The sequence below is a fragment of the Bos taurus genome, chromosome 24 (assembly GCF_002263795.3).
Source record: "Bos taurus isolate L1 Dominette 01449 registration number 42190680 breed Hereford chromosome 24, ARS-UCD2.0, whole genome shotgun sequence".
In the NCBI taxonomy this organism is placed as follows: domain Eukaryota; kingdom Metazoa; phylum Chordata; class Mammalia; order Artiodactyla; family Bovidae; genus Bos; species Bos taurus.
In genome coordinates, this window is record NC_037351.1 from 48,231,549 (window position 1) to 48,259,018 (window position 27,470).

Here is a 27,470-nt window from a genome sequence, read left to right on the forward strand (position 1 = left end):
GAGGAATTCGGGTGAGCCTGGCAGGGTCCCTGCCTCCCGACTTCATTTTGGTGGGGAAGACAGAATGGCCTCGTGTTCGTGTGGTGTGGGAAGTAGGGGAGTAAAAAGAAGAGCGCCGAGGCAGCCAGAAGTAAGGTGTCTCTCTTTTTTTTTTTTTTGTCCAAATGGAGGCACCTTTGAGAGTGAAAGGGAGCACACAGATGTAAACGGGGACTGTCCTGGGCAAATGGGGGCTTATGGCCACGTGGGCCTGGGAGGGTGCAGGTGTGTGGGCCATACCTGACACCCTTGTCAGTCCTTTGTACTGCAGGATGCACGCAGGGATGCTCTAGGGGAGGGGCTTGGCTGCAAGAGAAACTGGCATGTTTCCTGTTTTTCTCAGGGGCCAGAGGGGAAAGCTCCATCTGTGCTCTGATGGGATTCGGTTTAAGGTCACGAGGTTTCGTCTTATATCGACCTCACTGTGATCTCAGTTTTGGAGTCAGAGATGGACATTTGGAGAGATGAGAACCACCTGGCTTGTAGAATGCTATTGGCTACAGCCAAAAGAACGCTGGACTAACAGTCGCTTAGAAAACAAGATGTTTATAGACATAACTAACCAGGAATCTAAATGTTGGGGGTTTCTAAAGTTGCTTATTTCAGTGGGGCAGTAATAATCTTAAGCATTCATTCTAACCTCCCAGACAGCCATTTACAGCATTTTGGGTCAGGCTTGTCCCCTCATGGTCACCGCTTTGCTGCCACACTCCACCTGTCACATTCTCATGTAACTGTATTGGAAGGCGGGCAGGCAGGTGAGTTCCTCCATGTGTCTTTAAAACATTTTTTCTTTTCTTTTGAAGTATCAGATCAGATCAAATCAGTCGCTCAGTTGTGTCCGACTCTTTGCGACCCCATGAATCGCAGCACACCAGGCCTCCCTGTCCATCACCAACTCCCGGAGTTCACTCAGACTCACGTCCATCAAGTCAGTGATGCCATCCAGCCATCTCATCCTCTGTCGTCCCCTTCTCCTCCTGCCCCCAATCCCTCCCAGCATCAGAGTCTTTTCTAATGAGTCAACTCTTTGCATGAGGTGGCCAAAGTACTGGAGTTTCAGCTTCAGCATCATTCCGTCCAAAGAAATCCCAGGGCTGATCTCCTTCAGAATGGACTGGTTGGATCTCCTTGCAGTCCAAGGGACTCTCAAGAGTCTTCTCCAACACCACAGTTCAAAAGCATCAATTCTTCGGCACTCAGCCTTCTTCACAGTCCAACTCTCACATCCATACATGACCACAGGAAAAACCATAGCCTTGACTAGATGGACCTTTGTTGGCAAAGTCATGTCTCTGCTTTTGAATATGCTATCTAGGTTGGTCATAACTTTTCTTCCAAGGAGTAAGCGTCTTTTAATTTCATGGCTGCAGTCACCATCTGTAGTGATTTTGGAGCCCCCCCAAATAAAGTCTGACACTGTTTCCACTGTTTCCCCATCTATTTCCCATGAAGTGATGGGACCGCATGCCATGATCTTCGTTTTCTGAATGCTGAGCTTTAAGCCAACCTTTTCACTCTCCACTTTCACCTTCATCAAGAGGCTTTTGAGTTCCTCTTCACTTTCTGCCATTTGAAGTGTAGTGATGTATAATATTGTGTGTTATAGGTATATAATATGTGTTCCTCCCAGGTGGCTCAGTAAAGAATCCACCTGCAATGCAGGAGACCTGGTTCGATCCCTGGGTTGGGAAGATCCCCTGGAGGAGAAAATGGCAACCCACTCCAGTGTTCTTGCCTGGAGAATCCCAGGACAGAGAAGCCTGGTGGGCTACAGTCCATGGGGTTGCAAAGAGTTGTGTAGTTGATGTATAATGTTGTATGTTACAGGTGTATAATATAGTGGTGCACACTTTTTAAAGGTTATATTCCATTTATAGGTACTAAAAATATTGGCTCTGTTCCCCATGGTGTACAGTGTATCCTTTGCGTTTGTTTTATACTTACCAGTTTGTACCTTTTAAGCCCCTGTACTTACTTTGCCCTTCCCCACTTCCTTCTCTCCACTGGTAACCACTCGTTTGTTCTCAATATCTGCAAGTCTGCTTTGTAGTTATATTCAGTAGTTTGCAGTATTTTTTAGATTCCCCATATAAATGATATCAGACAGTATTTCTTTGTCTAACTTATTTTACCTAGCATAATGCCTTCCAAGTCTATCCATGTGCACTCTTTTACTTCTACGTAGTATTCCAGTGTGTGTGTGTGTGTGCGCGAGTGTGTCTGAATGTGTGTGTGTGTGAGAGAGTGTGTGTGTGTGCGCACGCGCGAGTCTGAGTGTGCAAGTGAGTGTGAGAGTGTGCAAGTGCGAGTGTGTGTGTGTGAGTGTGTGTGTGTGTGAGTGTGTGTGTGAGTGTATTTCATCTGTCGATGGACACTTAGGTTGTTTCCATATCTTCAGTTCAGTTCAGTCACTCAATCATGTCCGACTCTTTGCGACCCTATGGACTGCAGCACACCAGGCCTCCCTGTCCATCACCAACTCCTGGAATTTACCCAAACTCATGTCCATTGAGTCGGTGATCCCATCCAACCATCTCATCCTCTGTCATCCCCTTCTCCTCACACCTTCAATTTTTCCCAGCATCAGGGTCTTCTCAATGAGTCAGCTCTTCCCATCAGGTGGCCAGAGTATTGGAGCTTCAGCATCAGTCCTTCTAATGAATATTCAGGACTGATTTTCTTTAGGATGGACTGGTTGGATCTCCTTGCAATCCAAGGGACTCTCAAGAATCTTCTCCAACACCACAGTTCAAAAGCATCAGTCCTTCAGCACTCAGCTTTCTTTATAGTCCAACTCTCACATCCATACATGACTACTGGAAAAACCATAGCCTTGACTAGATGGACCTTTGTTGACAAAGTAATGTCTCTGCTTTTGAATATGCTGTCTAGGTTGGTCATAACTTTTCTTCCAAGGAGTAAGCATCTTTTAATTTCATGGCTGCAGTCATCATCTGTAGTGATTTTGGAGCCCCCCAAAATAAAGTCAGCCACTATTTCCACTGTTTCCCCATCTATTTGCCATGAAGTGATGGGGCCAGATGCCATGATCTTAGTTTTCTGAATGTTGAGCTTTAAGCCAACTTTTTCACTCTCCTCTTTCACTTTCATTGAGAGGCTCTTTAATTTTTCTTTGCTTTCTGCCATAAGGGTGGTATCATCTGCGTATCTGAGGTTATTGATAAATCTCCCAGCAATCTTGATTCCAGCTTGTGCTTCATCCAGCCTAGCTGGATGTACTCTGCATATAAGTTAAATAAGTACTCAGAGTACTTATATGTACTCTGCATATAAGTTAAATAATCAGGGTGACAACGTACAGCCTTGACATACTCCTTTCCCGATTTGGATCCAGTCTCCACATGGTCATCATTAGTTTCCTGACCCAGGAAAGTACCACAAAGTGGCTGATTTAGGACAGCAAAGATTTACTGTCTCATGTTTCTTGAGGATAGAAATCTGAAATCACAGTGTCATCAGCCCATGCTTGATGTGAAGCTTTTAGGGAAGGATCATTCTTTGTTCACTTTGGACATCTCTCCAGATTCCAAACCAGTCCAGCATGGCACAGGATGGTGCCCTGGATAAGGATTTGTGAGTCTGTACATATTCCTATTCTAAAGAGGAAGAAAGATAATCCATCATACTGTTCTGGGTTGAATTGTATCCCCTCTAAGAGTGTGTTGTTGGGCTTCCCAGGTAATGCAGTGGTAAAGAATCTTCTTGCCAAGCAGGAGACATGGGTTTGATCCCTGGGTTGGGAAGATCCCCTGGAGAAGGACATGGCAACCACTCCAGTATTCTTGGCTGGGAAATCCCATGGACAGAGGAGCCTGGCGGGCTACAGTCCATGGGGTCACAAAGAGTCAGACACGACTGAGCAGCTAAATAGCAACAACAAGAATATGTTGTAGTCTTAACACCCAGTACCTTGAAATGTGACTGTATATGTGTGGGGCCCTTAAAGTGGTAATTAAGGTACCTAAGAGGTCCTACAGGTGGCTTTAGTGCAGTATGATTGTGTCCTTAAAAGGACATCGGGACACAGATAAGACATAGACACCTGAGTCAACCATGTGAGGACACAGGAGAAGGTGGCCATCTGTGAGCCCAAGAGGAGAGGACACAGAAGAAACCCAGTCTGCTGCACCTTAATCTCAGACTTCCAGTGTCCAGAAATGAGAAAATGAGAAAGCAAATTTCTCTTGTCTTGGCTACCCTGATTGTGCTATTTGGTTATGAAAGCCAGGTTCCAAATCCAGGCCTACGTTGCTGTAGAACCTGGACTCTTGGCACTGTGAGCTGCTGTTTAAGCAGTAGAGGAGGTATCTGTCAACTCAGGGATTGAACAAGTAGTATTTCTGCTAAAACCCTGGGGCAATCCAACAGTAACTTTTAAAACCTAGCGTTTGTTAAGTGTTACTGTGTTAAAGTGCTTAGTGAGCACTTTACATGTGTTACCTTAATCAGCCTTCTATTTTATAGATGTGACAATGAGGGTACAGAGAGGTTAAGGGATTCACACTGCTAGTATGTGGCATAGCCTATTTTGCTGTGCGAGTTTTGTATTTCAACCATCACACACAGGGGCTGACAGATTATGCTGAGGTCCTCGTGTGGTGTTCTGGGAAAGTCATTGTTCATGGTGTGCGGTGTGTGTGCTAAATCGCTGCAGTCGTGTGCAACTCTTTGTGACCCTGTAAACTGTAGCCTGCCAGGCTCCTCTTATCCATGGGATTCTCCAGCAAGAATACTGGAATAGGTTACTATGCCCTCCTCCAGGGAATCTTCCCAACCCAGAGATCGAACCTGCATCTCTTAAGCCTCCTGCATTGACAGGTGGGTTTTTACCACTAGCGCCACCTGGGAAGCCCATTGGTTGTGGGTCTGCCATTAATGACTCGGAGAAGGCAATGGCAACCCACTCCAGTGTTCTTGCCTGGAGAATCCCAGGGACGGTGGAGCCTGGTGGGCTGCTGTCTATGGAGTCGCACAGAGTCGGACACGACTGAAGCGACTTAGCAGCAGCAGCATTAATAACTTGGGTGATCTTGGCTGAGTCACCTAACATCGGGATGTTTTCTCCTCACTGACCCCAGGGACTGGATGAGATACTGTCTAACATCCCTGATTGGTGCCTTCGGAGGTTCCTAGCGCCAGGCCTCTAAGGCAGGTGTTACATCCTCAGCATGGGCTGCCTCAGGGAAGGAGTCATTCCTGTGACGTCATCTCGGGCCTTTGTCCACACCTGAGGTAGCAGCTCCAGATCTGCCTGATTGGTGGTTTGGACCTAACAGTTTGCTCCTTCCCTATAAAATCAATTTTTTCAATAAGGTAGAAATTATCCCCACCCCGTGCCAGGCCCAATTCTAGGTCTTTTAAGGCTGCAGGCTTTGAGTTACATCAGCCAAAGGGTATGGGGAGAGTGTTGCTGATAAGTGATGTGATGTGTTTTCTTCCTCTAGATTGACTGCAAACTCATTCATACCAGAGAGAAATGAACCATGGGGGGCAGCACCCGTTAAGAGCCCACGCTGAGCCAAAGACCTCTGTGTCTTTCGCCTTATCTTGTTGCCATTCCCCACGAGACCCAGGTAGATGGCAGGCAGGGTGAGGTGAGGAGAGGGCAGGGGCCTGGTTCTAGGATTCCACAGGCTGAACGCAGCGTGCTAAGGACAGGGGCGATGTGGGCTGGGCTGCTGTGGACAGTCCTGGGGGCCTGGTTTTAGTCCTCTGGCAGCCCGGCCCCTGCTTTATCCCCACAGGGTCTTAATGATTTTAGTTAGCTCATTAGAGCCAAGTTTACTTAATGCATCTGGAATAGATTTTAAAACCAGAAAAGCGGGTGAGTGTCTTTCAGAGTTCCCAGTTCCCCAGCTGCCTGCTCATGATCTCCGTAGATCTGGAAGCCCAACCTCTCTGGCTCCAGCATTCAGACAGCGGGGATGAAGCCTTCAGATCCTAGTGGCTGGCTAGGTCCTAGGACCCGGACCACTGTGGCTGGGCAGTCGTCGGAGGCACCAGGGTTATTACACCGGCACTCTTGTGAAGAGTGGGAGTGGGCGGGGCTAATGCACTTCTTCTAATGCGGGCATTGAAGTGGGCAAGACTAAGTGACTTGGCCAGGGTCACATACCACATGTGTCAGTGAGAAAACAAATTACGGGCTAGTTCTCTATTCAGTAAACCTTTCTCTACCATAAGGTACAGCATTCAGACACTGTTGGGGATTATAGGCTGATTTCAGTCGAATTATCTAGGAAGCCACATATTCATTTTAAATGTGCATTAAAGAAAGAAAATGTCACTAGTATATGAAACTTTTGATTTCATTATTGCTTAGCAGGAAACTTAGTTTAATAAAAAGTCAACAAAGTCAACGATGATGTTACACCTGGTACCCAGCTAGGATAGAAAACCTCCAAGGTGGTGAATTTGGGGGAAATGCTGCCAAAATCAAGTTTGGGTTGGGTTTCTGTCACTTGGCACTGGGTGAGTTCTGAATAATACATGACTGATTTCAGCCCAAGGCTACCTCTTTTCATGTAACAAATGCTGGTTTCTAAGTATTGATTTACACAAAACTTATATACATATGATTGTAGTTTAGATTCATAAAAGGAAAGTGAAAGTCGCTCAGTTGTATCCAACTCTTTGCAACCCCATACAGTCCATGGAATTCTCCAGGCCAGAATGCTCGAGTGGGTATTCTGAGTGGGTTTTCTTCTCCCTCATTGTGGGGCGGATTCTTTACCAGCTGAGCCACAAGGGAAGTCCAAGAATACCAGAGTAGGTAGCCTATACCTTCTCCAGGGGATCTTCCCGACCCAGGAATCGAACCAGGGTCTCCTGCATTGCGCACGGATTCTTTTATCAACTGAGCTATCAGGGAAGCTATCATGAAAGGAGGTCATTACCTAAAGAAAATCTAAGTAAATATTTTTGTAAAGCAAAGAATCCTTTTATATAGAGATAATATCTGGTTTCTTTCAAAAGCAAATTTAGCCTTTTAAACAACAATTTTTATTATCTAAGATTTTGATAACCAGAAACTTCTTCCTTAAAAAAAAAAGTTATTTATTTGTTTATTTTTGGCTGTTCGGGGTCCTCATTGCTGTGTGGGCTCGTCTCTAGTTGTGGCAAGCAGAGGCTACTCTCTGTTTGGAGTGCGTAAGCTTCTCATTGAGATAACTTCTCGTTGCAGAGCATGGGCTCTGTGGCGCTCTGGTTTCAGTAGCTGGAGCTTGTGGCCTCAGTAACTGTGGCTCCCGGGCTCGAGTACAGACTCAGTAGTTGTGGTGCAAGCTTAGTTGCTTCTCGGCGTGTGGGATCTTCCCAGACCAGGGATCAAACCTGTGCCTCCTGCATTTGCAGGCTGATTCTTTACCACTGAGCCACCAGGGAAGCCCCTAGAAACTTAATCGGTATCCAAATAACTTTAGCATGATGACAATTTATGTATTTGTCAGAAAAATCATCTTAGCATCAAATGTGCTGCAATAAAGAATGTTCTGTTTGACATCCTTTCTCCAACCAGTGATAAATACTCTTGTCTAAGGTTAACTAAGGACTGCATTTTAGAGCTAATTCATCCTGGTGACCCTGACAAAGTTTTACTCTCTGTGTTTGAGTAAATTCTGATCATCTAGGAGAGTTATGTTGAGACTGAGGCAATCACTGGTACCACCGGACTCAACACTTTTAGGCCGGAATATTCTCTTCCCTGTTATGTTGTTGACCATGTTTTCTGACCCAGAAATCGGGATGTGCATTTGAATATTTGAAATTAGGACTTCTCCCACCAGTGGTCTTGGATGTAGATCGGGACTCTGGGGTCTCATTCTCAAATTTGTTGATGTGCTTATGCAGATTCAAAATTCCTTTTTTCTTTTTAGATAAAAATATTTGTCCTATCTTCAGAGCCTTCTGAGACCTACTTTCTCTCTCTATTTTACCCTCCTTGCAATTCTGCTCCCAGTACAATGTGTGTGTGGGTTTTCTATGCCACCAAGCATTCTGACACCAGCTGTGTATCCTACAATATAACTCAGTTCTGACTCTGCCTACCTGGGGACAGCATCAGATCCCACAGGTTAAGGGCTCAGTCCCCCTACCCCAAGCTTCAGATGCTGTGCTTCTGACTGGCTTTCACTCATCCTGCTCCTTGGGTCCTGTTAATTTGTTAGCAGTTCATGGACTCAGAGAAACATTTTACTTGCTGAGTTTCAGAAACAGTCAGGTGTAAGAGATGTGAAGGGCAAAGTATGGGAGAGGGCTCAGAGTTCCCATGCCTTGCTGGAGTGCACACATCTCTGCAAATCTCCATATGTCCACCAACCTGGAAGCACTCTGAACCCCATCTTTTTGGGGGATATTATGGTGACTGCAGCCATGAAATTAAAAGATGCTTACTCCTTGGAAGGAAAGTTATGACCAACCTAGATAGCATATTCAAAAGCAGAGACATTACTTTGCCAACAAAGGTCTGTCTCGTCAAAGCTATGGTTTTTCCTGTGGTCATGTATGGATGTGAGAATTGAACTGTGAAGAAAGCTGAGCCCCGAAGAATTGATGCTTTTGAACTGTGGTGTTGGAGAAGCCTCTTGAGAGTCCCTTGGACTGCAAGGAGATCCAACCAGTCCATTCTAAAGGAGATCAGCCCTGGGTGTTCTTTGGAAGGAATGATGCTAAAGCTGAAACTCCAGTACTTTGGCCACGTCATGCGAAGAGTTGACTCATTGGAAAAGACTCTGATGCTGGGAGGGATTGGGGGCAGGAGGAGAAGGGGACGACAGAGGATGAGATGGCTGGGTGGCATCACTGACTCGATGGACGTGAGTTTGAGTGAACTCTGGGAGATGGTGATGGACAGGGAGGCCTGGCGTGCTGCGATTCATGGGGTTGCAGAGTCGAACACGACTGAGCAACTGAACTGAACTGAGGAAGGCTTCATTACTTAGACATGCTTGATTAAATCATTGGCCATTGGCAGTTGATTCAACCTCCAGTCCCTCTCCCTGGAGGTCAGGGATGGGACAAAAATTTCCTACCCTCCAGTCACATGATTGGTTCCCCTAGCAACCAGGTCCCATCCTTAAGTTTCCAAAAGTCACCTCATTAACATAAGCCTAGTTGTGGTAGAAGGCATTTGTTTTGAATATCAAAACACCTTTATAACTCTTATAAATTCCAAGCATTTTAGGAGCTCTGTGTCAGGACTGGTTGAAGACCGAAAATATATTTTTTATTATAGGTCACATATCACATATATTTTTTAATATAACAATATTAAGTCTGGGGTCTGTATTCCTACCCTATCCCCGAAATCCTAACAAACAAAAGAATATTTTGCTGCGTTATCTTTTAAGAGCAGATAGCTTTGTGGCCTGAGCAAATGATTGAAATTAAGAAGCCTGGTCTAGTTATTATTGCTATGTAACAAACAATCCTGAAACTTAGTGCCTTAAACAACGTTAATCTTTTATTCCGCTCAGGAGCCTGCCGCTTGGGCAGGGCTCAGTAGGTACAACTCACATCTACTGCACGTGGTATTGGCTGGGATAGCTCTACCAAGGCCAGAAGATCCACTTCCAAGACGGCTTGTTTCTGAGGCTGGCGAGTTGTGTTGGCTTCACCTCCATGTGGGCTTCTCCACGGGGCCTCCTGGGCTTCTTCGAAGCATGGTGGCTAGGTTCCAAAGGGAACGTCCCAAGAAGCAGGAAGGAGAAGCTGCGATTTCCCAAAGGCTTGGTCTGGAAACCTGGGTGTCTCTTTCATGTACCATCTTTGCAACAGTTACCAAGGCCAGATTCAAGAGGAAGGGACATAAACCCTACTTCTTGGTGGGGGTGGGGGGTGCGAGGGGGGTTGGTGTCAGGGATTTGGGGTCCATGTTTTAAACCACAGGAGAGGAATGTCCTGCCTTCTCACAAACCCTCACCGAGGTTTAGAGTTCATCCTCTTGCAGTCTTTTATGGGGAAGTGAAAAAAGAAATGTCTATAAAACTTTGAATCATTTAAACACAGTTATAGTTAATAAATGTCCCTTTTATATTGTAGCCCTTTAAAAAGTGCCTTCCCCTTGTCAGAGGTATGTGGGCGTCTTCATTTAATCAGTCGCTCCCAGAACTGGCTGAAGTACAGGCGTGTAGGCACTTGGCCTTCGGGGTGGGAGGCGTCCCCGGGCAGGGCTCGCCATGGTTATTGGCCTTCCCGGAGCAGCTCTACTGTGGCAAGAGCCAGCGCTGGGCTACAGAGATGAATGGGAAGACACCGCAGCCCGTGCCCATCCTCGGGGAGCCAGGGCTGTGTGGTGGACGGCCAGCAGTGGCCTCACTGTCCCTTGTTCTCACCCCTGCTGCTGGTGAGACAGAATGAACCCATCTGCTCTGAATGCACGGTGGACTTCTCTTTTCCTTCCTGGGGCTCTTGATTTTAGAGTGTGCCTTGGCCTGGAGAGAGCTGGGCTCCAGCTTTTTCAGATAACTCCCCACTGTGTTCTCCCCATTTGTGAAACAGAGAGTTTGGTCCAGTCCCGGGGTCAGCAAACTACAGCCTGCAGACCAAGCTAGCCCGACGTCTGTTCTCCTAAGTGACATCTTATTGGAGCACAGTCATCTTTTGCTTTAAGTATATCCGTGGTTGCCTTCTGCTAGTTGCAGCAAGACCCACATGGCCTGCAAAGCCTAAAATATTAATTCTCTGGCACTTGACAGAAAGTCTGTAGACCCCTGATATAAAAATAATGATTTTCAAACTTCATTTTAGCTATGCCGTTCTTTCTTCAAATAACTTTACCAATAAAACAGATCAATTTACCAAGAAATCAGTTCATTTTACTGATTTACGATAAATCAGTTCCTCTAGTGCTTATGCCAGGTGCTCTACCAAGTCCTTTCAAATTGTCAACTGGTTTTCATTCTTATAAAAACCCTGTGAGAAGGGTATTGTTACCATTCCAGTTTTAGAGATGAGAAAATTGAGACAGTTAACAGAGGGGTTACGTGACTTGCCTAAGGTCACACAGCGAGTAAGTGGCAAAGGCAAGCTGAGAGTGTAGCAGTCTGGCTCCAGAGTTCACGTTCTTACCTGCTGCTCACTGGTGGCCTGATGTGCAGAGGGAGGCCGGATGACTAGATCTCACAGGGAGATGGTCAGCATCTTCCTCTCATCCTTTGGCTTCTCTCCCTGCAGCTGCCAGGACCCTGAGGACCAAATCTGATAACCCCTGGAGGCTGTCAGGTTAGCAAGTTAGTAGGATCCTTACTTTGATCGGGTTTCTCCAGGAAGAATCGATTCTGGTTGTTGGGAGCTCAAGCGGGCCTGTAACTGTGGAGAGCTCTGTTCCCTGGGAATGAAGACTCCTGACAAATGATCGTAATTATGCCCAATAAAAATGAGTGCTCAGAGACCAAAGTCCAACATTTCAGAACCATAACTGGAAGAAGGCATCTTTCAATTAATTGCAGTGCCCCCAAACAAATATTAAAACAAGTAAATCTACGTGGAGTCAGTTCTCTGGCCCAGAGTGATTTACCTCGGAATTGAGCCATAAAATTCTGCAAGGGCTGGCTTCCCACTCTGAATGTCACCTGCCTAGCTCCCTCCTACCAATAACCCTAAATCAACCCAGGGGAGTTAAAAGATGGGCGGCAGCATTTCTTGGAGAGGTGGGAGCCTGGGGCTGCAGAGGGGCCCTTGGGGGTCTTTCCTGTGTGCACAGTAGCTGTCTTGTTTGAGCCCACCTTCTTCCTAAGGGGCAGTCTTCAGGGAGGAAGTATAGCCTTCTCTGACCTTTGGAGCTGCAGAGGGGGAGGGTGACTCACTTTTATTGCCAGTGGGAAGCTGACCTTGACCTGGGGATAGTTTGAAGGTGATTGGGATCTTGGAGGAAATCTTAGTTTCAACCATGGTATCTATTGGGCGTTCTTTTTTGGTGTCCCTGCCTTTTCTCCTAGGTTTGTGCCCAGTGGGGCTTGGGACCCCCTAGGGTGTGTAGGGTGGGGTCTTTCTAGGTACTCCCCTGTTGCTCAGGGCCCCTGGCTCTGCTTCCTCCCCCAACCAGCACCCCATCTCCTCCTGCCCAACACCCCACCCTGCCCAATGATGAAATTATCTTCCTGGCAACCAGAAATCCCAGTGCCTTCTCAGAGATTTTCTGTTTGGAGAAAAGACTTTAAAAAGTCTTCCAGTTTCTTTTTGGCTGCTTTCAGGCCACACTTCACTGTCTCTCGGTTTATCCAGATCGGGGTTTTCTTTATCCTCAGAGCCAGCTTTTCATAAGTGCTCCCTCCCGCCAGCCCCTCTCCTTGCCTTCCTGCCTGTTTTAGGTGTGCCTGGACTTGATGGTCCGGTGTCCCGCAGGCGAGAAGGTCCCAAAGCAGAAGGGGCTTTTGTGGGAGTGGGTGGGATCCCTGCTTTGCTCAGATGCTTTGCGGGCTGCCTGGAAGGGTAGCAGGGGCCTTGTGGGTCTGGGGGTGGGACTGCCAGTGTGTGGGTGGAGGTCCTGCTAGGGTGGGGTTGCTGGGGCACAGATTTTCTGTTCGAGAAAAGGCTCGGGGCAGCTGCATATGCTGCGGACGACCCCTCCCGAGGCCTCAACGAAGGTCCCCACAGCCTGCCTCTAACTTATCCTGCAGAATATTTGACCTCATTCACCTCACGGTTAACCATCCCTGGGAAGCAGCAGGTAGTTCAGTGAGGCTGTTTCATTTGGAGGATATTTTAAAAACAGAAGCTTGGTTCTCAGGGAAGATACCTTACCAGTGTTTGTGGTTGTGTTTTTAATAATTTGTTACTGAAAATGTGGGGCCCCCATTGCATTGAAATACTTTCAAAGTGAAGAATTATCTCCACCTCATCACTTCAGTGCTGTGTTGTTTTACATATTGTATCCTTTTCCCCCTTCAATAGCAATTGGTTGATTTGCAGCTCTGCCAAATAATTTTATATACTTAATTAGCTTGGTTTTAAAGTTTATTTCGAGGTCCTATTTATTACAGACCTGTTTTCCACAGACCCTGAGCCCCACAGCTCTGTCATGTCCCAGCCTTCATCAACAGCACCTTTTCCGATAGTTGGGTCTCTCTCTGCGGCTTCTGAATCCTCGGATTCAACCAGCCTTTGATCCAACATTCTACAGGATCCGCCGTTGGTTAAGTCCCTGTATTCCCAGGGCTGGCTGTCAGGGTACTTGAGTATCTGCAGGTTTTGGTTTCCGTGGGGAGTCATGGAACGCCTACCCCCACCCTCCGTGGATATGACTGTATCCACTTTTAGCTCCCTAGGCATGGGGTTTCCGTTACCCCCTCCTAGGAAACAGCTGAGAAATCATCAGAATCATCGTAGTCTTAAATAACACTGGTGGCAGCTCATTTGTGTCATGTTATGAATTTGCCAGGTGCTCTCTTGCCTCATAGATACCCTGAGAGATTAGCAGTCTCACAACAGGACTTGGCAGCTGACACCAGGACCAGAGGCCCTGTGCTCTCATTCTTAACCTTATGTCCTTTCCACCACGCTGTGGAACCAGCCATCGACACCAGGAACAGACCGTTATGCTTTAGTTAACCTTCATCTGTAAATGGGGTCATAATAACACTCATTTCTTGGGGCCACTAGGAGGCTAAAGGGGGCTGTCACATGTGCTTTAGGAAGGTGCCTGGTGACAGTACATGTGAGCTCCTAGGAATGTCCAGCTCCCTTACGTGCTGGACACTGTGGGAAACAGACTGATCACCTGGCCATCCAGAAATACAGGTAACACCCATGCCTAGATAAGTATCACTTATCTTCCCAGCCGTGGGAAGGTTGGGTCCGTGGCTATCTGGCTGGCCCGCACCACCATCCTTTTGAAGTGGTGGCCTTTCCTTTGCCAGGGCTGTTGACCAGGAGGCCACCTGTAGAGCTGAACCTTCAGTTGGGGGTCTTGGCATGTTGGTGGGCTTTTTAAAGAGTTGTTTACTTACCTATTTATGGCTGCGCGAGGGCTTTATCCAGTTGCAGTGAGCGGGGGCTACTCTCCAGTTGCGATACACGGGCTTCTCGCTGCAGTAGCTTCTGTCGTGGACCACGGGCTTTAGGAAAGCAGGCCTTCAGTAGTTGCAGCTCACAGGCTTAGTCGTCCCTCGGCATGTGGGTTCTTCCCAGACCAGGGATCGAACTTGTGTCTCCTGCATTGGCAGGCGATTCTTTACCACTGAGCCACCAGGGAAGCCCTCGGTGGGCTTTTTAACAGAGCAGCAGAAGTTTCCAGCCTGTTTGACAGACCAAGGCTGTGGTCACTGGGCATTCTGGCTCCCAACTGAGCCTCACTCCTTACCTCCTCAGTGTCTCCATGTGTATACACACACGCAGGAGGATAAAACCATCAGTAGGGTGAGTGCGTGGTGTGTAAAGGAAGGCGTTCATTCACTCAGCCAGTATGTATTAATACTACCATGCGCCAAGCCCCAGCAGCTAGCTGGGGGTGTAGCCGTGAGTGGAACAGAGCCTCATGGAGCTTTCTGGCCACTGACAAGGACCCAAGTGTGTGCTCCGAAGGGAAATGAAGCAGGGCCAGGAGCTGGAGGATGGCTCAGCTGGTAAAGAACCCGCCTGCAATGTGGGAGATCTGGGTTTCATCCCTGGGTTGGGAATCTCCCCTGGAGAAGGGAAAGGCTGCCCACTCCAGTATTCTGGCCTGGAGAATTCCATGGACTGTACAGTCGATGGGGTTGCAAAGAGTCAGACACCACTGAGTGATTTTCACTCACTCACTTAGGAGCTGGAGGAGCTGGGAGGGGAGTGGTGACTCAAGTGGTAAGGACAGAGTCCTGAAGGGGAGTTTATGGGGGAGTGATCAGTTTGAGGAGCAGCAGGAGGCCATGGGGTGGAGGGGAGTGGGGGTGGGGTGAGGGGCTCCAGGCCATCTGGCAGCAGTGTCCTGGGGCAGATCTGGACTTGGGCTCAGGAAACCTTGGGAAGGCATGATCTGAGATCATTACCCACGGAGAGGAGAAGCTTTCACACCTGGCACAGAGCTGGGGATTCAGAACCTCCAGTATCTCCTGCAGGTGTGCCTCTGCAGGTTTCTCCTGCATCATTCCCTTCAGGGATGCGCCCCCTACTCAGGACAGTCCAGTATTCTCCTAGGGCGTGTGTACCCCTCCGTCTCCTGTGCCGGGGTGCAGTCTCAATCCCAGCAGAGGGGCTGCCTAGTGTATGCTTTGGCAGAATTCCTCTCCTGACGATGAGCCTCCAGGACCCATCCAGGATTCCTCTTTGCACCCGTCTCAGAGGAAGGCACGCCCTAGGCCTCCCCAAAGCTGGTATGGAGGAGAAAGGACATAAAACTCAAGATTAGGTCCTGTGTTTGGTCGGCACCTTGGGGGAGGGGAAAGAGTTGAGATTTTCCCAGCCAAGATGAGCTAGTTGCTTGTGGGGACTTTGCTCACAAAGTTGGGGGGCTAGGTGGGGGATGGGTCCAGCCACTGCCCCGGGGGGACATCCTTCCCTGGGGGCTGCCACCCCTTCCACTGCTCAGTCTGCTCGGCGACAGCTGGGACAGCACCTGCTGCCTCGGGGGCCAGCCTCTTTCCCTCAAATGCCTCTGAGAGGAATTCCCCTTTGGGGTGGGGTTCTGGTTCTTTCCAATCCCAGGAAAAAAAAAGAAAGTTCTGGAAAGACTACAGAAACCCCCTTAAGGACAGCTCTGGGAAGATGACAAGAGAGGGACTTGGGGAAGGGATAGATGCTGGTGGAGTTGTGTCTAAAGGACAGTGCTTCCTGGACACTCCTCTATTTGGCTTACCAACCCCCATAGCCAGCAGCGTGCCTCACTCAGGCCTGGCTGAGAGTCTGAGATTTGGATTTTCATTCAATTATTCAAATTTTTAAAAATCTAAAGTGACTAGTAAAGGAGATATTAATACTATTCTTGTTTATTCAACAAATTTATTAAAAAGATTTTTTTTTTTTTTTTTGAGCAGCATCTATGTGCCAGGCAATTTTCTTTGTGCTGGGAATATAGCAAGTGAAGAAAACAGACACGTCGTTTCACTTGAAGGTCTAGTCCTACAACAGGAGGTCATCTTTAAAGAAAGACCTCTAGGATCTTTAAATAGTAGCTCATGGAGTTACGTAGGTATTGGTTTAAGGACCGCTGGCTTTGTGCCAGAGAGGCTGGAGAGGGGTGTGGTTGGGATGTACAGGGACAGAGGGAACCAGGATGTTTGTGCCTAAAGGCCAGCTGGGCAGAGGGGACTTCCAGCACTCCTTTGATGTGGCGGAAGTCAGGGAAGAAGGGGATTCTGTTTATGAAGCTGAGCTTGTAAATATTAATAGTGCTTTCTGCACATGTTTATATTGCAGAGGTAATTTTCTCTCTGACTGATCTTTTCTTTGTGCCCAGGTATATGGAGCTTGTGGGAAGGTGTGCTCCTTGCCCTAGAGACTACCATGGTTAAGCAATTTGCAAGTGAAACAAAGACTGTTCAGGGTCGTTTCATATGGCTGGGCCTGAGAGCGCAGGTGGAAAGAGCTCAGAGAAGTCTGGGAAGGCTTTCTGGAGGAGGTGGCTCCTAGCTAGTCAGAAAGAAGCGGGGAGAGTGTCCTCAGAGGTGTGGTAACGTGAGTGTGGCTGGTCTGTCACAGTGGAATTGGCAGTCGGGGAGAGAGAGGTTAGACGGTGCAGGCCAGGGGGGCTTCTCTGGCAGCTGGTGAAGGTTTTGCAGCAGATAAGTAGCCTGGTAATGGCAAGAGTTGAGGATGTCTGATGGTGGGAGGGAGCTGGGAGCAGACAAATGTTAAGTCCAGAGAAGGGGTTCCTTCTCCATCAAGTTCATGGTGGGCCATGGATAAATCACTGTCTGCGCCTCAGTTTACCTCATCCGTAAAATGAAAGTAAGATTTCTAATTCTGGTTATTTCACAGATTTGTTGGGAGTCTCAATTTTATGAATATGTGTGACAATGCTTTTTTTTTTTTTTTTTTTAAGAGTGAAGTGTTAAATCAAGGGGGGAAAAAAATCCAGGCTCTTGGTGCCAGGATCTCTTTCTCTCTTTGGCTTCCTGTCTAGGAGACAGCATGAAGTGAGAGAGAAAAAATCTCATTTTCTTGTGGGTGAGGGATGTGGTCCAGGCGTCAGAGAACCAGGGAGGGGTACGTGAGCCCACAGCATCTGCATTTAATGCCCGCACGCCCACTGAGGTAGGGGGGCCTGGGGGCCCTGAGCCAGCGCTGCAAGCCCGCCCAGGGTCACGCAGCTCAGCAGCGGGGCAGCCTGTCGGCGGGGACTCTCCTCCACGAGTCTGCTCAGAGAAGGCTGCCGTAACACAGTGCCACCGTCGAGGGGCTTACACACGACAGGTTCATTTGCTCATGACTATGGAGGCTAGGAGTCCAGGAGCAAAGGCTGGTTTCTCCTGAGGCCTCTGTCCTTGGCGTGGGGATGTCTGCTTCTCGCTGTGTGCTCACACTGTGCTCCCTGCACGTGTCTGTGTCCTGACCTCTTCTTCTTGTAAGGACACCAGTTGTGTTGGCCCCAAGCCCACCCTAATGACCTCACTTCACCTTAATCACCTCTTTTAAAGGTACCGCCTCCAAAGGCAGTCCCATTCTGAGGAACTGGGTGTTTGGATGTCAGCGTATGAATTTGGGGGAGGGGGCACAATTCAGCCCTTCATACATATATATATATATTTTTCTTTTCCAAGAATTTCCAGAGTGTGCACAGTTTTAAGTGGAAAGGCATACTTCTGGAGGAGAAAGGGATTGAGAGTTGAAAATTCCCGGGAGCTTTTAGAGACCTGATTTTGGGGGACATGGGCACCATTGAGCACTGTGACAAAGCAAACATAGATACATAAATGATTTGGTGTGCCTGGCAAACTTGAATTAGATTCACTTATGTAAACTTCATAAACAACACCCCCCGAATTTCAAAAAAGTGCAATTAACTTGCTTTATGCAAAACTTCATAATAGGTTTCCTTTAAATCCTCAACCTCACTGGTATACTTAAAAAGTGATTTAACACCATGTGATTAAAGTAATACGTTTGCAGAGCCTAGCCATTAGAGGCAGGGAGACAGCCTGTAATTAAAATTTTGCTGAATCTTCCTCTCCCAAAGACCAGTTCGGTTTACAGCAGTTGACGATCAGAACAGCTGAAAAGCACCACTGGGTCTCCTGTGCCTTCAGCTCTAGGAGAGCAAGTGCAGGGGTCCGACCAGGCTTGGGCATGGGGGGCAACACTGACCACTCGGCTCCCACCTGGTGCCTGGATGTCTCCCCTACTGTCCTAGCGGCCAGCCTTGAGTCTATACTGGCAGCCACCTGACCTCATCCTTGACCTCTGTCTCTTGGGGGCTGTGATTCTGGACCCTGGTTAGTAAGAGGGCCAGGAGACATAGGTCAGTGAATGGTGAGTATTATCTAAGCCTGATGTTAGCGATTTCCACCTGCAAACATTCACTCTTACCAAAGCTGCAGATGTGACCAAGTTGACTAATTCCCAGCCCTCCCCGTAAACGGAGCCCATTCCCCGGAAATAGGAGAGGAAGCCACGAGGCCCCTCCCCACCCCGCAGAGAGGAGGAGAGCACGTGTAACCAGGAAAGTGCACGTGTGACTGACCGTCTGCAGGGGACCGTGTCGTGATTGTTACAGCATACAAGCTGACCATTACTGGGAGGAAGAACACTTGTCACCCTGGGCCGAGGAGACTGGACTTTAATAAAGTCAGTTGCTCGTTGGGTATGAGATTCTGTCCTTCCATCATAAATATTTATTAAGAACCTACTGCATGCCAGAACTGGGCTTTGCACAGAGGGGCATGTGGCAGTCTCCTCTGGCCGGAGAGACTTCAAGAGCAGTTCTAGAAGTTGAGTACTTTGTCCCTGCCCTGAAGGGTTGCACAGACTAGTGGGGAGCCAGACGTTTACACACAGAGTGGAGGGAGACGCCCAGGGCACCGTGCGAGGCCTTGGAGGGGTGCCTGGCCCGTCCCGGAGTCAGGGAAGGCTCCTAGTGGGAGTGGTGAATAAACTAAGAGGTACATCAAAGGATGCAGGGGAGTGGGTTTGGCCAAGAAGTGAGGCAGGAATGTTGAAGACAGAAGGAACATTATATGTAAAGGCCTGGTGTTGCATGGGTGGGGTCTTCTAAGGATACAGACTTGGAGGAGAGTGCAGGGAAGTGAGGATTGGGGCTGGAGTTGATCAGAGGCCGGGGTGTGAAGGCTCCAGATGGAGGTGAGCCAGACTTCGCCCCACGTGTTTGAGATGCACTTTGGGGCAAGAGATCTGGTCCAGGTGCCTTGGGCTCAAGGGACCACAGTGCTGGGCAGTCTGGACAGAGCCTACACTTAGCCCCACCCCTCTCGCCCCCATACCTGGTGCCCTGAGGGCCCATTCAGTCCCCTGATTGGCATCCAGGTTGGAGGATTTGTTCTTTGATTCTGCTGTGAGGTTTGGATGGCCTCCTTCCATTCACACTGAGTTGCCTGGCTCTTTCCTGGACTATGGTGCCTCCGTGTCCCTTCACACCAGTGCAGATCTCTTCAGAGCCTGGCAGCCTTTGTTTTGGAGTGTGCTAAATACATCGCTTCAGTCACGTCTGACTCTTTTCAACCCTATGGACTGTAGTCTGCCAGGCTCCTCTGTCTGTGGGATTCTCCAGGCAAGAATACTGGGGTGGGTTGCCATGCCCTTCTCCAGGGAATCTTCCCCCACCCAGGGGTCGAACCTGCATCTCCTGGTGCTCTTATACTGCAGGCAGATTCTTTACCACTGAGCCACTGAGGTATGCACATTTTTTAGGGTAAAGTGAAAGTGAAAGTCACTCAGTGGTGTCTGACACTTTCCAACTCTGTATAGTCCATGGAATTCTCCAGGTCAGAATACTGGAGTGGGTAGCCTTTCTCTTCTCCAGGGGCTTTTCCCAACCCAGGGATCGAACCAGGTGTCCCACATTGAAGGCAGATTCTTTACCAGCTAAGCCACAAGGAAAGCCCAAGAATACTGTAGTAGGTGACCTATCCCTTATCCAGGGGATCTTCCTGACCCAAGAATTGAACCCAGATCTCCTGCATTGCAGGCAGATTCTTAACCAACTGAGTTATCAGTTCAGTTCAGTCACTCAGTCATATCGGACTCCTTGTGACCCCATGGACTGCAGCATGCCAGGCCTCCCTGTCCATCACCAACTCCCTGAGTTTACTCAAACTCAAGTCCATTGAGTTGGTGATGCCGTCCAACCATCTCATCCTCTGTCATCCCCTTCTCCTCACACCTTCAGTCTTTCCCAGCATCATGGTCTTTTCCAATGAGTCGGTTCTTCTCATCAGGTGGCCAAAGTGTTGGAGTTTCAGCTTCAACATCAGTCCTTCCAATGAATATTCACGACTGATTTCCTTTAGGATGGACTGGTTGGATCTCCTTGCAGTCCAAGGGACTCTCAAGAGTCTTCTCCAACACAATTCAAAAGCATCAGTTCTTTGGTGCTCAGCTTTCTTTATAGTCCAACTCTCACATCCATACATGATTACTGGAAAAACCATAGCTTTGACTAGAAGGACCTTTGTTGGCAAAGTAATGTATCTGCTTTTTAATATGCTGTCTAGGTTGGTCATAACTTTTCTTCCAAGGAGCAAGCGTCTTTTAATTTCATAGCTGCAGTCACCATCTGTAGTGATTTTGGAGCCCCCCAAAATAAAGTCTGTCACTGTTTCCGCATCTATTTGCCATGACGTGATGGGACTGGGTGGCATGATCTTAGTTCTCTGAATGTTGAGTTTTAAACCAACTTTTTCACTCTCCTCTTTCACTTTCATCAAGAGGCTCTTTAGTTCTTCGCTTTCTGTCATAAGGGTGGTGTCATCTGCGTATCTGAGGTTATTGATATTTCTCCCAGCAGTCCTGATTCCAGCTTGTGCTTCCTCCAGCCCAGCATTTCTCTTAATGTACTCTGCATGTAAGTTAAATAATCAGGGTGACAATGTACAGCCTTGACGTACTCCTTTCCTGATTTGGAACCAGTCTGTTGTTCCATGTCCAATTCTAACTGTTGCTTCTTGACCTGCATACAGATTTCTAAAGAGGCAAGTCAAGTGGTCTGGTATTCCCATCTCTTTCAGAATTTTCCAGTATTTGTTGTGGTCCACATAGTCAAAGGCTTTGGCATAGTCAGTAAAGCAGAAGTAGATGTTTTTCTGGAACTCTCTTGCTTTTTCGATGATCCAGCGGATGTCGGCAATTTGATCTCTGGTTCCTCTGCCTTTTCTAAATCCAGCTTGAACATCTGGAAGTTCACAGTTCATGGACTGTTGAAGCCTGGCTCGGAGTATTTTGAGCATTACTTTACTAGTGTGTGAGATGACTGCACTTGTGTGGTAATTTTAGCATCCTTTGGCATTGCTTTTCTTTGGGATTGGAATGAAAGCTGACCTTTTCCAGTCCTGTGGCCACTGCTGAGTTTTCCAAATTTGCTGGCATGTTGAGTGCAGCACTTTCACAGCATCATCTTTTAGGATTTGAAATAGCCCCAAAATACTGACTTGTCCTGGAAATTCCGGAGATCGAACCCAGGGCCTCATACGTGCAAAACATGCAGTCTAAGTCAAAGGAACCTGCCCATGAGTGTTGGTTAGTAACAGACACCAGAAATAGCCAGGGCTTTATTTATCTCTGTATGTCTCTCTTGCCTCAAAGAGGCCTGGAGGTAGGCTGGCCAGAGCTAGTATGCTGATTCTATGGGCCTTAGGCCAATTCCGTCTTTTTGTAACACTAGCCTCTGTATTTGGCCGTTTTATTCAAGGTCACCTCATGGTCCAACAGGGTTGCTGAAGTACCAGCCATCACACAGGGTCATTCTGGAAAGGGAGAGGAGGAACTGGAATCAGTTTTCATTGATCACCCCTGTCTGCAAGGGAGCTTGGGAAATGCAGTTTTTCAGCTGAGTACTTACCCAAGGTTCTCTTAGTGAGGACGAATGGGGGAATGGTTGTTGATTAAGCAGGTAGCAACCTCTGCCATGGCATGTTGTAACAGTGAGCCAAAGAGGACAAACAGCTCCCCGAAGGCGTGCCTCTGTGTTCCGTACCATCTGTCTGGCACCCAGCACCCTGTGGCACAAAAGGAGATGCTGCTGACGGGGCAGATGAATGAAAGGAGACACGGGAAACTCCACTTCTGAGCAGCGGTCAATAAACCCACAGGACCAAGCATCTCAGAGAATAGCAGAACCAGGGACTGGAGGCCTAGCCCCACTTAGGACTTGGACAAGCCATTTACTTTTTCAAGCCTCAGTTTCTCCCTCTTCAGAAAGTGGAATAATTCTACTCCGAAAGATGAGTGACAGGGATGAAACGAGTCAGTATACAGAACTAAATGGAGGTTTGTGGTGGTGATCTGCAGCTTGTTTAGCTTCTCAGATGCTTCTCCTCCCTCTAGGTCAAGTCTAGAAGATGAGATTACTTTGCTGAGCTGAATTACATATACTGACTTCTCTTCTCATAGAGTCTACCCCACCCACCTAAGCCACAGGAATCATAATATCCCCTTGTGTTTCCAGACATCTTTATTATGAGGAACTCAAAACCTTGATTATCTCTGGACCATCTAATATTCCAACATATAGGGAGGGGCAAGAATTACTATTTATATCTGGAAAACGGGGAAGTAACCCACCTGGGATCAGAGCTGCAGCTAAAACCCAGAGCTCTTTCTCCTGAGATAGTATAATAGTATTTACAAACTTATCTTTTCTTTTTTTTTTTTTGGCTGCATGGCTTACAGGATCTTAGTTTCCCAACCAGGGATGGAACGTGGGCCCTCGGAAGTGAAAGCACCAAGTCCTAACCAATGGCTTGGCAGGGAGTTCTCCAGATCTTTTGGCTTAGATGGTAAAGAATTTTCCAGCAATGTGGGAGATCTGGGTTCAATCCCTGCATTGGGACAATTCCCCTGGAGAAGGAAATGGCAATCCACTCCAGTATTCTTGCATGGAGAATTCCATGGATAGAGGAGCCTGGCGGACTACAGTCCATGGGGTCACAAAGAGTTGGGCATGAATGAGCAACTAAATTTTTTTCACTTTGTTTTTAAAGCAACAGATGCAGCTCTTCAAAATTGGGGACCTAGTACACAAAATAGGAAATAATGCCATTGGCTGCCCCGGCCTACAAGTCACCTCCCTGAAAAGTGCCCCTAACTCCCACCAAGACCCTTTGGTGGGCTGTCCTTGGACCTTCAGGAAGCATCCACTCTGCAGCTGCCCAGTGCTCCATGGGTTTTGAGTGCTCTGGGCAGACACAGGGAGTAGAAGCCCAAGCCCTCCCCTTGGTTGGGGAGATGAGCGATTTGGTCAGCATGTGACAGATGTCATCACACCTTGGCTTGGTTCCAGCCTGGGGTGGAGAGCCTCATGGTCCGGCCCCATCTCCCAACCCAGGCCAGAGTCATCGCCCATTCTCCCAATGCTTTACCCTAAAGAGGTTCTCAAGTCGTTCTTTCATGCTTGAAAGAATTATAAATTGTGTGGTATAATCACATACCCCTAATATAAGTAATTACAACTTATTATCCATTTTTCCTTTCATATTTTTGAATGCTTTCTTATTGTATTCTTGCCAGGCTGCCTAACTTTTTAATGAATCTACCCTTGTATGCTCATCCTGCCTTTTTGGGGGTTCACATTCATTATCTAATAGAAATTTAATTTAAAAATTTTGTTTGAAGAAATAATACCCAGTTAAAAAATAAAGTCAAAATAAAAAGGTATGCTTTGGCAACAACCCCAATGTCCATCAACCAATCTGTGGATAAACAAGATGTGGTGTATCCATACAATAGAATGTTATTTAGCCGTAAAAAAGGAAAGAAGCACTGATATATGCTACAATTTGGACTAACCTTGAAGACATGCTAAGTGAAAGAAGTCAAACTCAAAAGTCATGTATTATATGATTCCATTTATATGAAGCATCCAGAATAGGTAAATCCATGGCGACAGAATGAGTGTTGGTGTTTGGCAAGGGTGAGGAGGTTGCGGGAATAAAGAGTAATTGCTTAATGGGCACAGGGTTTTCTTCTGGTGTGATGGAAATGTTTTGGAAGTAAGTAGAGGTGGCAGTTACACAACAACGTGAACGTAATAAATGCCCCTGAATTGTACAGTTTAAGATGTCTGAAATGGTTAATTCACATGAAATGTGAATTTCACATGAAATGAAATTCACATGCTATGTGAATTGCATCTTAAGAATTGAAAGAAAAAAAATAGATAATCTGTGAAGTATGGAAATACTGTTTTCACATTGTCCTCATCCATTTGTCCCTTCCTTCTTGCCTTCTTATTTCCTTGCTGGAGGTAACAATTTTTGAAGAAAATTTTTGTTATTAAAAATTCCAAAAGATGTAAAAGTAGACAGAATTGCATTAATATCATGAATTACTGTACCTACCACCCAGCTTCCTCAGTTCTCACCACGCAGCCATGCTTGATTCTTTTCTGCTGTTCATTCATCTGTCTCTGGATTATTTGAAGCAAATCCCAGACACTTAATTAATCAATATGTATCATATACATCAGTAAATTAAAAAAGCATAACCGTAATCTGTATCACTTTCAATAATATTTTTGTTTTCCTTTCATTTTTCCACGCACTCCAAAAAATACATTCTGATTTTTCCCCACTTTCTTCTATCAAAGGGACCATCCTGGAATTCCATTCTGTACCTGTTTCCTTTCAGCTTACGGAAAACACTGTGTAGATCTTTCCTGTGAATCGGTGCACAGGGATCTTCCTTGTTTTTTCTGTCATGTGACTGTATATTAGTATATTCACCCAATCCCCTGTTTCTAGTGATTTTCAGTCTTTTCCTTCAGATAGTCTGAGCAGGACCCTGCAGATTAAGTGGTCAAAGGCAAATCATATTTGGCTCACTGTCTTGAGAAGCCTGGAGTAGGCAGATTCTTCAGAGAAACAGAACCGTTAGAGAGAGTGAGGGAGAGAGAACTCTCCTGGGACTAGCTCGAGCTTCCCTCCAACATGGTGGTCTCAGTGGACGTGGCCTTGTTTCAAGGTGGCTGCTTTCCCTCAGAGCACAGAAGTGAAGGCCTCCAGTCTTAGGCCTAGAAAGAGCATAATGTTCCTGCTGCCGCATTGCTGGACATCCGGTAGCACACTGTGAAGTGTGGACACGTCCATCCCTATAGGCAACGTAGTGGAATCTCTGGATGCTCAGTAAATACCAGCTGTCTCATTAGAGCAGTGGACTGTCTTGAGATCTGCCTCTTGGCATAACTTCCTGTGTGACTTAGCCCAGGACCTACAGCTTCTCTGGATCTCTAAACGGGGATGATAGAAACAGTGCTACCAGGTCCAGTCCGGATGAGATAAGACAATAACAGCTATGAACGGTGTTGGCAGCTGGGTGTGGCAGGGTTTTGGGGACCTCCCTTCCTGGAGGCCCCCCCCCCCAGAAATGGGTTCTGCCTCTGCTGCAAGGGGCAGAATCTAGGGGTGAGGGAGGTAGGTCCTGGTGCCTCCTCCTGAGACGTCCAAGCAGGCCACTGGGCAGGTGGGCGGGCAGGGTTTGAGTCTATGAGGGACAAGGGGCAAGCCTGCTGCTTTCGTTCAGATGCATCAGCGGCGTCATGCCTTTTACATCTTTTCTCGTGGACCGTCATCGCAGTTCTGTAAGGCAGTGACTCTTTTGCCCCTTGGAGAGTTGTCCCCATGGTGACGGAGCTGAGGGACAGCCAGAATTCCAGTTTAGGCCCTCGGGGCTCCAAACCCCATGCCCTTTGCCCACAAAGCTGGCTGGGAAGAGAGACGCTTGGCAGAATACCAGAATTTTCCTTACTGTGAACACTGTTGCCTCTAATTAGATTAATTTTCACTTTTCTTTTGCCTTGGAGGGGGTTGATGATGCAGCGGGGTTACAGCACTGCTCCATGAGCAGAGGTGTGAATGCTGGTGTGAGATCCTCCGGGCCGAGAAGCAGTCAGTTCTGTGTTTACTTTCCCTCCCCGAGCCCTGTGGAGGAGCCCCGCCTCACCCACAACGGGGCAGGCATGGCTGATGGAGGCCCAGCCTCTTGGTCAGGCTCTCCTCCTCTGGAATGTCAGGACTGTTAGAAATGCTCCCTGCCTGGCATGTGTTTCTAGAAACGCTGCCCTGAGCACGGGTCTGTGCTGGGTTGTGGCCCCAGCCCCAAGCCCTGGTTAATCCGGGGTAAATAAAGCACCCACTTATGTAGTCTCCTCTCTCCAAGGTAAACTGTGGAAGTCAGGGCTTTTGCCTGGATTAAGGCCTTAGCAAATGAGAGTGCTTTTGCAGTCCCAATCTTGCTTTTTCACAAGGAACCAACAAACATTTATGGAGGGCCCAGGGCGTGTGCCAGGCGGGCCTGCGCTGGACAGATGTGTGTGTGGTGGAACTGAGCCTCAGACAGGACTCACTGGTGAATAATTCCAGCCTGTGGACTGTCCCTCTCTGACCTCGGAGAGCAGGGCCAGCACACAGGGTGCCCAGGTGTTGCCCGCCTGCCCTGGCACCAGAGGGTGCTAAGGAGTGGGCCTGCATTCTGGGAGCTGTGGGCATGCGGTCAGTCACTCCAAGGCTGCTCCAGGGCAGTGCTGACCTTTGGAAGGGCAGACAAGTGGCCTCTGGGGCTTTGCCAGGCCACCTGCCAGCCCAGGAAAGACACGCTTCACACAGCTTGGTGTTTTCCCCTTCTCCTTGGGCCTGACCATCTCTACTGGGAAACCAGAAAGGTATAGCCTCTTACAGTACCTGGGGTGGTGTCAGGCCTGCTGGTACCTCACGGCCCTTCCCTGGGACCAGCCTGTCCGTTCATCTGCGGATCTTTGCCCATTCCCCTCCATCGCTCCGGCATGCATCCCCTGGGGCCTCACACCACACACCTCTCGCTTTCTGAGTTCTCTCTCCATGCAGTTCTGTCCTTCAGCCAACACAAACACCAGAACAAGGAGGTGAAAAGCCACCTCGAACGGAGGCTCTGCTCGTTTCCAGATTCACATGCCAGCGGAGGCATAACTGTTTAATCGCTGACACTGTCTCCAGTAAGACCACATAAACCCAGTCCTGTGGAGGCCTTTAAGTACAGGATTTGATGCAAACAAAGGAAACAGGCCACAGGTAGGATTGGGGCTGCTCAGACGCACCTTTTACATACTTCTGCTTAGACTCTGATTCTCTATTCTTCGTAAGCTTTGGTGCTGGGGAATTTCAGGGCTTGTCTTGTGTGTGGTTTTGGTTTCTGCCTTCCTCCGTCCCCGAGCTAAATAGTCCTAACAGGTTGAAATTGCTGATTATTCTTAAAACCTTGAGTGCTGCCAAAGTGGCCCGTGTGATGGGAACAGTTCCATCTGTCCCTGCCTGGGGACCAGAGGGCCGGGCCGGGGCTCAGGCTTTGAGGCGGGT

The 27,470-nt window shown here is 47.9% G+C and overlaps 1 protein-coding gene across 7 annotated transcripts in view; it reads left to right on the top strand.

The window, feature by feature from the left end:
- CTIF (cap binding complex dependent translation initiation factor) overlaps positions 1–27,470 on the top strand; it is a 326,254-nt gene that overhangs the window by 11,435 nt on the left and 287,349 nt on the right. The window contains exon 1 of one of the 7 annotated variants that reach the window (XM_059881082.1): positions 26,496–27,185. The exons of the other annotated variants lie outside the window; for them this stretch is intronic. The gene's annotated coding sequence lies outside the window, so the exon portion shown is untranslated. Of the gene's footprint in view, positions 1–26,495; positions 27,186–27,470 lie in introns of those variants that run through there. 7 annotated transcript variants of the gene reach the window in all.